At 33.2% G+C, this 11,636-nt stretch overlaps 1 long non-coding RNA gene across 1 annotated transcript; it reads right to left on the bottom strand.

The window, feature by feature from the left end:
* Positions 1 to 6,691: 6,691 nt before the first annotated feature.
* On the bottom strand, positions 6,692 to 10,756 carry LOC127867560 (uncharacterized). Its single transcript, XR_008043556.1, has 2 exons — positions 10,699 to 10,756; positions 6,692 to 7,969 (listed from the first exon to the last, which is right to left on the bottom strand). It is a non-coding gene; the product is annotated as an uncharacterized LOC127867560 (long non-coding RNA).
* Between the last annotated feature and the right edge of the window lie 880 nt (positions 10,757 to 11,636).

Below are 11,636 nucleotides of genomic sequence, written 5' to 3'. Positions count from 1 at the left end.
TTATGAATCTTGGCAAATACCTAGTGTTTTAGTTTCCTTAATCTAAATTAAGTCATGCATCTATATGTACTTTAAGCAGCATAGCATGACTTCCAAATGACCGACTGCTCTTTCATATGTGAAAGAGATTGACACGAAATACCTACCCATCTATATTTAAGTTTATATGTGCATTTCAATTTTATAGTTTTATAGCCTTTTATGTGGTGCAATATAAGTGTACTCTAGTAAATTTGAAATTAAGTAATGGCATTCCTCTCAACATACATACAGAGTTCCAGATAACTTCTTCAGCAAAATCTTGGTTTACACTCTAGTAAAAAATCCAGCCTTACAGTGTATTATTAATTCGTTTTTACCGGTAAGTATAATTTTTGGCACATCAGCATTTAGGTGTATAGTCTAAGAAGAGCTCATGACAATTTCCGGGTTACAGCAGACTATTTGCGAAAAAAGGACCAGATAATGGAAAACGTTTGGCTTTTACTGTTTTAAAGATGGTCTGTAATTCATAATAACGTTTAATGTGGGCCTAGACGAGTGAGAACTCATTGATCAAATGTTTACAATATATGCATTGATACTGAGTTTTACGCATGATCGCAAATTTTGAATTCTTATTTTATTTTTCAATGTGTTACCGTACGCACATAATGTAAGTTTGTTACTAAACCTTTTTTTCATTTTGTACGACTTTAAGCGTCTGATCTGGAGCTCTGCATACATATATTAGTAGCATACTAGTATATTAAAATATATCCATAGAGTTTCTTTTGTTATTGATGGTAAATTACTGTACAAGAATTATGGTTAGTCATTAACAAAAACAAGAAATATCTTTATAAAGATATTCGGCGTGTAGTTTCTGTACCACTTATCGTAAAAAAAGTTATGTTACAGTAAAACATTTGTGTATTATAACATAACGTTTCAGCATATATATATTTAAAACTTGACATGCTCTTTAATTACACCCTGATCTTTAATGACACATGTATATCATACCAAACTTTGTATTTCGTTGTTTCCTTTCCTAAGTTAATGATGTTAAGTGTACGGACGTGATTTTACATAGCCATATGCATGAACATTTAATTTTTCCGTTTTGATTGTTGTTTCTCTAATTCAATAAGCTTAGGCATGTTTGTTCGTTAAGTACGTCAATAATTTCACGATGATTCTCGAAAGTAGGCATAAGCACATAGCCGGACCCGTGTATTTAACGTATGTCGAAACCTTCGTTTTCAAATAAGAACCTAGGCTATCACCGTTTGATGCACAGTTTATTATTACTTGGGTTCTGGTGAAAACCTATGATATCGAATAAACACTTGAGTTCTGGAAGCCATATGCAATCTTCAAGCGAGAACCTAATCTTGGGATTATACGTCGAACCGCTTGCCATAGCTTAGCGCTATTAATAATTGTAAATTATCTAAGGCCTCCGAAATATTTGTGACTAAAAAATATTTTTTATACCTCAATAACGTTGCTAGTATTTTTTCTGTGATGATTTTAATCGTCCCTTGAAGTGTACAACAATGGTGATAAATATATCGCATTGTAAACGGGGCATATCGACGGCTTGGACGGTATATTAATTTATAAATAAATTTATCCATTACAATAAAATTATTTAGTAATTTCTCAAAACACATGCCTTGTTGTTTAAATATTCTAGGAAGACATATGCCCACGATAAATTTGATAGAAATTATGAGCATTTTTCGAAACCTAAACGCAGTTTTCAAAACCTAAACGCGGACATTAAGTTCAAGGGGTCAAAATGTGTGTGCGTATGGAAAGGCATTGTCCGTACACACATGCATACCAAATATGAATGTTACATCTTAAGCCAAAGAAGTAGAAGAGCAGTAGTAGAAGTAGTAGTAGAAGTAGTAGTAGTAGTAGTAGTAGTAGTAGTAGTAGTAGTAGTAGTAGTAGTAGTAGAAGTAGAAGAGCAGTAGTAGAAGTAGTAGTAGAAGTAGTAGTAGTAGTAGTAGTAGTAGTAGTAGTAGTAGTAGTAGTAGTAGTAGTAGTAGTAGTAGAGTAGTAGTAGTAGTAGTAGTAGTAATAGCAGTAGAAGTAGTAGTAGTAGTAGTAGCAGTAGTAGTAGTAGTAGCAGTAGTAGTAGAAGTAGTAGTAGTAGTAGTAGCAGCAGAAGCAGCAGCAGCAGTAGCAGTAGTAGTAGTAGTAGTAGTGGTAGTAGCAGTAGTAGTAGTAGTAGTAGTATGCATTACAAAAATGCAGTTAGCATTACATTTGGTAAAATTTAAATATATTACAAGGGAGGCAAATCTGTAACAATAAATTTAAACTTATTGCATTGTTTCCCCTGTAGTGTATTACCTCCCCTGTCCTGCTTATATTTATATTAATCAACAAAATTAAACATTAACACAATATTTAATATATAAAATATACACAAATTTCTCATATTCTGATAATATTTTTACTGATCCACTGTATTTTACTAAAAGGATGATGTTTCATTGGACTGATAATTATAGATTTAGGATTACAGACCAGTTGCTGCAGTAATATTGTTCAGAGTGTGCCCCGTTGGCCGCGTATGCATTCTAAAATTATCATTCAAAAAAACATTTTACTATTTCGAGTCAACGTGACCTTGACCTTTGACCTAGTGACCTCAAAATCAATAGGGGTCATCTGCTAGTCATGATCAATCTACCTATGAAGTTTCATGATCCTAGGCACAAGCGTTCTTGAGTTATCGTCTGACAACCACCTGGTGGACGGACAGAGCGACAGATCGACCGACAGACCGACAGACCGACATGAGCAAAGCAATATACCCCCTCTTCTTCAAAGGGGGGCATAAAAAAGAGTAAAACAAATACAAAACAACAATTAGCACCCTCATGTTCCTCTAAGAAAATGCTTCATTTTGAATATAAACATGACATATATAGATTATGATATTACAGAGTTATGTTATTAATGACTTACTTGCAGTTGACCACAGAACAGTTAACACTAATTAGTTCTGCTGATAAGCCGATGGCTAAAATCTAGCCGTCCTGGGAGTAACTGAGTAGGACTGTATGTACACATATCAAAATAATGACACCCTATTGTGAAAAGATGCAAGCAATTTATCAATGTTATGTCTCCTTTATGGATGGATGTTATAAACTGCACTAAATATTGACTGGTAAAGCAGTACATTGTACTGAAATCAAAGTTGCCATAGAAACAGTTTCATTGAACTGTTCATTTGATACAACAAAACACAGTTGGTACACTTGGCTCATCTAAAGATCAAACAACAGGCTCTCCAGTGCATTAGAAAATTACATGTATATTGGCATAAACACAATAGCTGTATTTAATTAGATGCATTCCACTTCCTTTATGTACAAATATTTATGAACAAAGTCCCACATATTTATTTGCATTGTTTTATAAGTAGTCTTAAACAGATTTTGACTTTGGTACGATTGTTGGACATTTTGGATAGTAAAATAATTGAACATACGAAAAAATTAGGAGAAACAAAATTTGGATAAGAAAGACACAAAAGAACAAGAATATGAAAGAAAAAAAAAATAAGTTTGGAAAAATGTTCTTTTTTTTTTTAAATGCTACATCTTTTTACACTGCAATGTGATTGAGAAAACAAAGTGGTGTGATGCATATTGCTACATGTTATTGTAATTTATTCCAAACAGCAATACCAAATATGCCCTCTTGATAAAACAAAAAAACAAAAAAAAATTGGGGGGGGGGGGTTGGGGCGTGGGAGGATAAGGGTGAGAGGGTGTATAATTCGGGATGAAGTAATTAATTTAATAAGATGTTTAAAAAAAATGTGATGGGGTGAGGGGGGGTGGGGGCGGACGTTGACCTTTGACAAAGTGACCTGAAAATCAATAGGGGTCATCTGCATGTCATGATCAATCGTGACCTTGACCTTTAACCTAGTGACCTGAAAATCAATAGGGGTCATCTGCGAGTCATGATCAATCTACACATGAAGTTTCATGATCCTAGGCGAATGCGTTCTTGAGTTACCATCCGGAAACCATTTTACTATTTCGAATCACCGTGACCTTGAGCTTTGACCTAGTGACCTCAAATTCAATAGGGGTCATCTGCGAGTCATGACCAATCTGCCCATAAAGTTTCATGATCCTAAGCGTATGCGTTCTTGAGTTACCATCCGAAAACCATTTTACTATTTCAGGTCACCGTGACCTTGACCTTTGCCCTAGTGACCTCAAAATCAATAGGGGTCATCTGCGAGTCATGATCAATCTACCTATGAAGTTTCATGATCCTAGGCGTATGCGTTCTTGAGTTATCATCCGACAACCACCTGGTGGACGGACCGACCGACCGACCGACCGACATGAGCAAAGCAATATACCCCCTCTTCTTCGAAGGGGGGCATACATATTTTTCAAAACCTAAACGCTAAGTGTGACGGACGGACAGACGGACAGTGCGATCACTATATGCCGCCCTTCGGGGGCATAACACGTTGTTCCCGGAAAAATTTTCGCAGGCACAAGCAAATCGTAGTACACGTAAAGGTAAAATATTTATGAATGAAATGTACATGAGCGTCAAGGTGCACGTTTTATAGTTTATTATAGTCTCATCCAATATTTACAATTTTCACAATGCATATATAAAACATAAAGCTATAGATACAACATTGGCCATTCATGAAAGGAATTATAAGAGACTTATTCAACGCTTATCAATGTACGTTACATGACTATCATGACTATACATGGTAAAAACTACATTACCACCACCGACCCTATCAAGAATGCCATACACTTCCAATATAGTGCCCGTCATTACAAAATGCATTATTGCGCAAACAATTACACATCTTAAAAGATCTTCCAATTACCATGGTCATTCCTTGATTAAGATGAATCGTGGTGATAATATAAATCTCCAATGTAATATCAACTTAAAATCAGTTTTCATAATGTATTAAGTAAAATTGCTAGCCACACGTAAGCTTGAAGGGAAGTAACTCGAACCATATTGCCAACCATTTTTAAGCCCTAAAGAGTTACCTTTCTTCAACTTCATTCAAATGTTTTAGCAAGCAATTTTAGTTCATTGTTATAGTCCCAGTCTATATACAATGTATTGTACAAATGTCTTTCAACATTCATAAAATAGATACATTGCATTCTATATGACCGTTCAACAAAAGACTTATAAGGGACCTTAATGTACATACATGTTATTCATTATTTACACTGATAAAAACATCAGTAAATTGATACAGTCTCACCTATGTACTTTTAAAATGTATTAAAACTAATACATGACTATTTTTATGCAATAATAGAAAAGTATATTACATGTTTAGATATAATAGTTTTAAAAACAGATTATAACCTGCACTATACTATACACGTCTTATTAACAGAATAAAATTTGTGTAAGAAATGTTGAGATTGCTGCTACTCTAAATAATATCCAGAATTTAGAAATTCTAAATTTAATAAATACAATACATCTTTGCATGCGGACTCGCAATTGGTGGTTACATATTTTAAAAGTGAAATAGTGGTTGGAATAGCATTCATACTCCAACTGAACATTCAGCATAAGATCTTAATGTGCATACTCACTAACAATACTGGTCTTTTAATGGTACTTCGGTGTAGAAAATATTGACGGTTGCAATCTATGTGGGGTCTGAGTTTTAATATATATATATATATATATATATATATATATATATATATATATATATATATATATATATATATATGATCAAAATGTGTGATTTTGACCTTTGTGTGTGACTTTGACCATGACCCTAGCAACCTGGATCTTATATTTGAAACTCAGCTAGATAATTGAGAACAATTGTGACAGTTATAACAGAATTCCTTGATGCATAGTAAAGGAATTACCAATTAATGAATAATTCCTCAAATTTGTGACCTTTGACCTCAATGTGTGACCTTGACCTTAGCCCCTAGGATTATGGGTGTTGAATGTGAAACAACCCCAGATGATTGGAATAACTATAGAAAGTTGCATGGCTATGGCTCATGTGTTAATGAAGATAAAGCTCTAAGCTTCTATCAAAAAGCATTTTTTTCAAGATACAAAGGGCCATGACCTTAGCCCCTAGAATTATGGATGTTGAATGTGAAGCACCCCTAGATGATTGAGAACAACTATGGCAAGTTGCATGGCTCTGGCTCATGTGTTAATGAAGATAAAGCTCTAAGCTTCTATCAAAAAGCATTTTTTTCAAGATACAAAGGGCCATGACCTTAGCCCCTAGAATTATGGATGTTGAATGTGAAGCACCCCTAGATGATTGAGAACAACTATGGCAAGTTTCATGGCTCTGGCTCATGTGTTAGTGAAGATAAAGCTCTAAGATTATATTAAAAAGCATTTTTTTCAAGATACAAAGTGTACATCATCCTCTTATCCATATAATATACGCATACCAAGTTTCAATGAAATCCGCTAAAGCACTAACAAGATATGGCTCTGGACACAAAAGTGCCGGACGGACGGAAGGACGGACAAACAGCGCCAAAACAATATCCCTCCGCCTATTACTGGGGATAACAAATGCCTACGAAATGTTCACGACTTAAGTAAGGCTAACGGGTGTATACTTTAAATACAATATTTAAATGGTTCACTTTTTTGCAAATAGGACTAGATGGTGAATTATAAAAAACATTTATTAGAAACAAGATGGTAACATTTCAAACAATGTACAAAGCAAAAAATACAATTTCATGTTATGGTACAATTCTGCATTAACATGTTATACAATTTAACAACCGACGTTTAAACATGTGTTCAATTTAGGAACTAATCAGAACACAGAGCCCACTACTTACAACTAATAAAGAAAAAAAAATGAAATTAAGCATTCCACTAAAACTGAATTAAGAGTGAAGGTAGGTAACAACAATTTTTCATTTCAGAAACTACAGAAGTGAACTGCCAATAACGATTATACAATGATTTAGTGACAATTGTTTTGCTCTATGGGACATATATATCTGAACTAGTTTTATGCAGGTGAAGTGTACCTGAACAGTTTTAAAAGATAACAGTGAAAATAAGGGACATTCTGCTATATACAACACAAGATTAATTTGTACCTGCATTTAAATTAGTATAAACCTGCATTTTAAACATACTGTTCTTTGAGAAGTACATCATAATGTAGCCTAGATATTAGTATACATGTATAAATTTCATAGATAAACAACACACACACTAGGCCACCATGCCACTTTAAGGATTAGAAGATGCAAGATACAACCTTTTATTTATAATATGTATATAGTACTAATAAAAGTAAAAAATATCTATGTTCATGTTTAGCTATGGACGGACCACAAACTGATTATAACAAAATATCTAATATTAAGCTTTTTTTTCCTGTGTACATGCTATTATTAAGGAAAACCTTGCACATTGCCTTTAAATAACTTTCTTTACCAGACCTGAAAATTGAAATATTAACACACTGACCAACTAAGCAATTTTTGAAAACAGGTTGAAATTTGCAAGCCACAAAGGGATTCCACAGATCTCCCAATTCCTATGAGTGCTCTACTGCAGCTAACCAGGCAGTAAACGGTTCTTCATACATAAGCTTTATAACCAGTTCATAAAACTTGCAGCACAAACACAATGAATTTTAAAACATCTGATATCTTAAGACCCGTCAGGGCTCTAAAAAGACAAAATTAAGACACACATTAATTTTTTGATTGTACATAGTTGGATTCCAGATGATGCTTTTGTAGAGAGCTGGAGTTGCCATTTCAGGTTCTAGGACCACATCTTTTCAAGTTTCAAGTGTTTAACTCTCTTGTTTTATACTGTAAGGCAAAGTCAGGAAATCATATTGCTCACAGGAAACTTGAATGCATTCATGTCTTTCCTTCCAATAGAATATCCTTGATTTCACAACCATTGATGGACTCTGAAAATATAATTTGACAATTGTTAAGGACTCTCTATTATACCATTACAAATGTTTAAATTAATGTATAAAAACAAATTTAGTTGAACATGATTGTTTACAACTGTTTTACAATTGTTTGTTGAAATGTTTTATGACAATTTACAACATTTTACACTATTTTGAGTGTCAGTAATACAGTCCACCAGAACAATGTATAAAAGAGAGTTGTTTAAAATGTGGCAATCTTAATGAGATAAAATGACTGAATGGATAAATACAAAAAAAGATAATATAACTTAAACTAATAAGATATTTTAGAGTAAGCGCAATAAACTCAATGTTGGAAAGTAGAAATTGTTAATTTTTTTGCAAATAGCTATTGGGAAATATGCTTCCCCTGGTTATAGTTAACATGCATACTCAATTTGAACACCATGTCTTATATCTCTGAAAAAATACAGACATAAACTGCCTAATAGAAATTGGAATGTCCTGATTAAAGCTATACTGTTTTACTATTAATTAAAGCTAATGTTTATGTTAATGTTTATTTAAAGTTAATTAAATACAGTGTCTTTATGTTGCCAAAAATTTGCTCATAATATCATTATAATTATTGTCTTAAACCTAGTTATATCAATTTATTACATACTATTTTATTTTTACTGTGTTTTAATATTGTAGCCAGTATAGTTTAATTGCTTAAGTTTTGTACGGCATTTTTATTTATATCACACAATTTTAGATTATTAATCCTTTAAGTAATGCTGCATAATAGTATCAATCACTCTTATATTTTATCAATTGAATGTACATAAATATGTTTTGTACAACGCCATTGAGTATAATTATATAAATAGGTGTTTAATCAAATTAGCAAGTTTCAAGTTGCAAAGCTAAAACATAGTCCCACACAGATTTAAAGCAGGGCTTTGGGATAACAAATAAAACTCGAAACAGGCAGCAACTGGGTAATCCACAACAGGAACAACTAGGCCGAGAAAAAAATTGTTTTCAAAAGCCGACGGACCCTTTTTGTGTGCGGAGCAGACCCTAAGCATTTTATTGCCGTTTGAAATAAAAAGTACTTGTTTTTTTTTATTTCTTTTTTACATTTTATCATATCTCAAAAACATAATTTGGCCAACTTCTTAGTATATGGAAAGAATGTTATATAGGCAATTGGGAGATTTTTGTCTCTGGATATCTTTGTTTCAGTAGGAATAGCTTGTGTATAAAATAAAAATCATTTAAAAAAGGAAATGCCAACCTACCTACTCTAAATCATATTGAAATATTTGTTTTGCAATATTAGTGGAAACAAACAAATTTTGTACGCACTAGTAAAATTAACATTATTGTGCAGTTTTTAACCACTATTGTCACAATTAATTTAGTCCAAATATTATCAAGATAATGAGTACCGTTTTCAATAATGAGCTATGAACACAAACACTTAGTGACTATACATGTAATCCTTAAAGGTAAATTGTCAACAAGAGACTCTTTTAGTTTGTAAGGAACATAAAAAAAATGCATTTTTGTATCCTGCAACATTGTTTGCAAAATTTAAAACAGTCTGACAGAATTTTGACTCCGACTAAACAAACGCATCTCAATTGTCAAAATCTACAGTAACAGGAAACAGTTTTGATGCAATGTATTTTACAGTTGAATAGTGTTGTTGAAGATGGATCCTTGTTATACCCCGTTATAAATAAAGGCATAATTTGAATAAATGATTATTCAGGGCCCTCAATCTATCAAATCTGCGGCTGAATTTCGGCCGCAGTCCCCCACCTGAAAAGTATATTTTTTTCCCCTTTTGGGGGGAAAAATTCCCCCTGATTAATTTTTTTTATATATTTTAAAGATGTGTATCATGATTATTATATCTCAATTCTACTTCAATTTAATCTTGTTAAACATACTTTATTATGAGAAAAGAAATGAATATAGTGCAAACATGTACAAATGTAATAATTAGAGAGTAGTAAAAAAATCCCCCAAAAATGGAAACGCCGCAAAAATTCCCCCTCATGAGGGTAGCGACCCGCTTCCCCTAAAATGGATTGAGGGCCCTGGATATAAAAACTGGTAGTGGTATCAAATGTTCTTGTCGCCGTGACGTAGTGGATATGGTGTCCACCTAGCGATTATGAGGTCAAGGGTTGGAACCCCTCTGTGGGAGCGTTCTTTAGATCTCCCCCATTGAAACCCAGGAAACAGACTCGAGAGTGTTTCAAATATTCCTTACTTTTAGGCTTTCTATGCAATCGAGCTTAAATAAATAGGTTTAAAAAAAAAATTGTTGTCAGGCTGACTGACAGTCTTTCATCTACACATTTTTTTTTCAATTTAAACTGTACAGTTGTTTGCTTGAATTTGTTTTCTGCAATTTGGGCCCAATGAATTTACATGTACATGATACCCCACCAATGTCAACATGATTTAACTTAATTTTGACAATGGTACATGTATGTTAAATCACCTGGTTGTCACTATTGTTTCCAAAATGAATTGTATCGCGGGCATCAATTATTATCATGACCATAACAAAGGGTAAACGCAGATCTAGTACTTAATCTAGAATATAATTTAACCAGTATAAACAAGATCATTTACAATAAAGACTTCATTTGTCGATATCGTGATACATAAAAAACAATATCATAGCGTAAGTTCGACACACTTTCTTATAAACTTTATGTAGGAATGTTAATCGATAAATGATTATGTAAGTATACCTTAATTGTCGTCATCCTTGTGTCCGAAGATTAAAATTACCAAACTCATGATCTGAAACACAGGTGGTTAGCGTGTGGCTATATTATTAATTAGTGAAAACATCATTTTGAATGATAAATAATCATATTATAACGAAAAATTAACTTTTCTGAAAAAAAATATTTCACTATCAAATATATATATAACAAGGTGTGCAACTCAAAATCAGCCCAAAACGGGGTGCATCGCTTTGAACAGCAATATCTCCATCAATTTTGCACCGATTTTCACGATTTCGGTCTTATTCAACGCAGAAATGAATTTCCTTTCTGGAAATGTATATGTCTTGCAATATTTTTACAAATGCTGGTTCAACTTTTAAGAAATAACACGATACACAACACGCATGACCCAGTTGACAGTGATCATGCTGTCTTTAAGACTGAAATCTTCACGGAGTAAAGGGCAACTTCCCTATAAAGTTCATGTAGTTCGATACCATAATTCAATAAAACGCATGAAAAAACATTATTACCGTTCTTGTCGTTACATTCTGCATCAAGACTAACTGTCCAGCGCCGTTTGAAACCTTTGTTTACATACATTTCAACTAACTGACATTTTAAACATACGAGTGATTTCATTGGTCCAATGCGGAGGTGTGTCTTTACAACTGGAGATTTCATTCATAAAGAATACATGATCACTGTCAACTGGGTCATGCGTGTTGTGTATCGTGTTATTTCTTAAAAGTTGACCCAGCATTTGTAAAAATATTGCAAGACATATACATTTCCAGAAAGGAAATTCATTTCTGCGTTGAATAAGACCAAGATCGTGAAAATCGCTGCAAAATTGATGAAGATATGGCTGTTCAAAGCGATGCACCCCGTTTTGGGCTGATTTTGAGTTGCATACCTTGTTATATATATATTTGATAGTGAAATATTTTTTTTCA

This window comes from Dreissena polymorpha, chromosome 2, assembly GCF_020536995.1.
Source record: "Dreissena polymorpha isolate Duluth1 chromosome 2, UMN_Dpol_1.0, whole genome shotgun sequence".
Classification (NCBI taxonomy): domain Eukaryota; kingdom Metazoa; phylum Mollusca; class Bivalvia; order Myida; family Dreissenidae; genus Dreissena; species Dreissena polymorpha.
This window is presented reverse-complemented; position numbering and strand designations above follow the sequence as displayed.